At 34.4% G+C, this 3,540-nt stretch overlaps 1 long non-coding RNA gene across 1 annotated transcript in view; it reads right to left on the bottom strand.

Annotated features, from left to right (window-relative positions):
* The window catches only part of LOC128250132 (uncharacterized), an 80,496-nt gene extending 78,183 nt beyond the window's left edge, over positions 1 to 2,313 (bottom strand). Inside the window, exons 1-2 of the long non-coding RNA XR_008266256.1 lie at positions 2,214 to 2,313; positions 184 to 227 (exon numbers count right to left, since the gene is read on the bottom strand). This is a non-coding gene — a long non-coding RNA (uncharacterized LOC128250132). The remainder of the gene's footprint in view (positions 1 to 183; positions 228 to 2,213) is intronic.
* Positions 2,314 to 3,540: the final 1,227 nt, after the last annotated feature.

The following is a 3,540-nucleotide window of genomic DNA, read 5'->3' on the forward strand; positions in this document are numbered from 1 at the left end:
TATATATATATATATATATATATATATATATATATATATATATATACATACATATATATATATGCGTGTGTGTGTGTGTGTATGTATGTATGTATGTATGTATGTATATATATATATAGTTTTCAAATCCATTTTTTAAATAAACATTGACTTTCGTTGTAGGTGTCGATCCTACACTCTTACCTCTTTTTTTAAATGGTTTCTTCATCTCTTCTCTTTTGTTATTTCTAGCAGCACATCATCATCATCATCAGCAGCAGCAGCAGCAATAACAAAAACAATAGCTTTGGAGAATAAAACTGTGCACAGGTGAAATGGTAGCGAATAAGTGTAAAGACATGTGCGAGCAATAACAATATTAATATAAAACAATCAGGTTTGCAAATTCGGATACGCAATGGTTTCAAATTTTGGCACAAGACCAGCAATTTCGGGAAAGGGGTGAGTCGATTGCAGCGGCCCCAGAATACATATGGTACTTATTTTATCGACCCCGAAAAAGATGAAAGGCAAAGTTGATTTACATTAATTGGTGCTAGATACTATTATGTAGAATGTTATCCGATATACATGTTTACATTAGCATCAAGTGTATATTAGTGCGGTATAAATTCGCAAACAAGTTTAAATTAATCTTTTAAAAGGAAGTTTGAAGTGGTATACAGCATGAGAGAAGAAAATTATCAATCAACGGTGCATAAAATCAATGTTTGGATTGAGTTTGTTGATGTCTATATATGGCTTCATCAGTGAAATGCAAAAAGGTACTAATAATCATACAAACAGTATTTTATTTGAATAAATACGGTTTGTTTCTTAAATCATTCACTGGATTGTATTTAAATTTCTTGGTTATATTTAAACGTTTAGAGTCATTAAGTATTGTGCGACTGATAAATGAAGTTAAAGGAAACTGTTATGTTGAAAATTTCTAAGGTAGTTATGCGAGCTATGTTAGCGATATTTAAAGAGGAGATAACGCAGGTACTAAGATGCGATAGATGGAAGTCAAATTGATAAATTTAAGTAATGAATTTAAGCTGTTGAAAGAGGAATTAATGCAGTTGGGAAGATTGTTTAGTTTCCATCATAATGCCAATTATCTGAAACATATTTCTAAGAGATCTTTCTTCGCAAAAGGAAGTTGTTTAGTCTAGATGTAAGACAGAGAGGTTAGTGGACCAGGAGCTGATAAAATATATTTGTTTGTAGTGGTTTTTATCAGTAAATTTGGTGTTAGCTCTCACAGGATCTGAAATAGATTGCAGGAAGTACTTCTATGATGAAAGTAATGCGGAAATATATAAAGATAATTAAGGATTGTGTGTACATAATATAAAACTATAGTATAAATAGTGGAGAATATATTAGGGAATATAACAGAAAAGTAATACTAAACAGAAGATGAAAGGAAGAGAAGCTAAAAACGCTTAATATTTTCTTTAGGCTGTTAATGTACACAGAAATGGAATGGGAGGGATTTTTATCTGGAGCAGTGTAATTAATAAGTAAGAGAGTGGGGTATTTAATGTTGAATGGAATGGAAATGAGATATTGTATAGTATGTAAACATAACAACAGGTGTTTGTTAGAGAAAAAGGAGGATGATAATGAAATTGGTGCCTCTTTGTGGTCAAAGATTTGGTGCATTATATAACTGTGAATACCAAATCAACCGCGAAGTCTTACACTGGATTAACATTTAATCCTTTTAAACATTGCTTTTATCAACACCTGTATACTTTGCGTGAATACAACAGAAGCAATTTGGCCTCTCATTCAATAGTGCACATTTGTCACTCTCATTTTTTTTTTTTCACCTCTTTACCATTTATATAGAGACTTCAGTTCTGCTAAAGGGATTCGTTGCATGAAGGCCGATCCGACTCATTGGTCTCTTCTCCCATCATCATCAATGCATTTTTCTCTCGTTATCCTAAAATAGCTCACTGAACACTCAGGAAATAAAGTTGCACATTATACTTATACCTCTGACCACCAAACTATAGAAACTCAGAGACCGCAACCACCTTAAGCGGTGCCAAATCTTTCATATTTATACAGGAGAAAGACAGGACTAAACGAAAACACATTCCTAATGATCTTACTTCAACAGGACAATTGCCCGCTCCCCTGAAATCACTGCAACATCGATGGAAGGAGTGTGTGGAGCGCAATGGGGGGGGGGGACTATGTTGAAAAATATAGCTCACCTGGTCAGATTACATGAGAGCATCTTTATCAATCGTATGAACTTTTCAGACGGTCCTTGTATTCCACTCACACGAAGATGTGTATAAAAACAAATAAAATCTGAAAAGCAAAAACAATCTTCAACAAATGTTTCATCCTTTATGTTCCATCAGATCAACTGACGGGTAGATGAATGGATAGACAGTCAGAAAGATTGACAGACGGATCGATGGATAAATAGACAGAAAGGCAGACAACCAGCTAGATGGATAGATAGATAGATAGGTAGGTAGGTAGGTAGGTAGGTAGGTAGATACATACATGCATATATAGATAGAATGGCAATTACGTATATACAAATATTGACAGATAGGTAGAGATAGATATATAAATTAATACATTGACAGATAAGTATATACAAAAATTGTCAGACACACATAGATAGATAGATAGATAGATAGATAGATAGATAGATAGATAGAGAGACAGAGAGACAGAGAGAGAGAGAAAGAGAGGGAGAGAGAGATGAAAGGGAATCAAAGTTTCAACGTACACAGGAGTGTAGTTCGTGTGAGAGAGCATGTATTACTTTGATAGTTTTAAATAGGATTATATTCAGGGAATTGTATCGTTTGGATTAAACGATTTTGAAAGGATTTCGTACAATTTCTCTCTCTTTTTTCCCCCATTGTCTTGAGATAATTTTATTAAAGCTATACACGTAACAGGCTTAATATCTATATTATTTTGTAATGGTCGCTGTTCTTGTATTTGTTGTTGCTGATCTCGTCATCGTCGTCGTCGTCGTCCTTGCTTTTACCATATTCCATTATTTATTTATTTATTTATTTATTTATTTATTTATTTATTTGTTGTTTTTATATGTATTGTGATTCTTCGTTTCCTCTTCTTGCTATGATGGCGGTGTTATTTCTAAAGATTGTATTTCACATTGGCATTATTGTTGTCGTCTAGCCCCAGGTATCCGCTAAGCGAGCAAACACAGAATCTTTACCCCCCCCCACACACACACTCCCCACCTTATTTTATTTCCTCAATCATTGTATATGTGGCTGTGTGGTAAGAAATTAACATCCCAACAAAAGGGCTCCGGGTTCAGTCCCACAGCGTGACACCTTGGGCATGTGTATTCTACCATGACTCCCGGGTCGATTAAAGCTCCGTGAGTGGATTTGGCAGACGGAAACTGAACGAAACCCGTCACATATGTGTGTGCGTGTGTGTGTGTATTATATGTTTACATTTATATGTTTATCTATAACTCTGTGTTTGTGTGTGTGCGCGCGTGCGTGTGTTGTAGCATATATATATATATATATATATATA

The sequence above is a fragment of the Octopus bimaculoides genome, chromosome 19 (assembly GCF_001194135.2).
Source record: "Octopus bimaculoides isolate UCB-OBI-ISO-001 chromosome 19, ASM119413v2, whole genome shotgun sequence".
NCBI lineage: Eukaryota > Metazoa > Mollusca > Cephalopoda > Octopoda > Octopodidae > Octopus > Octopus bimaculoides.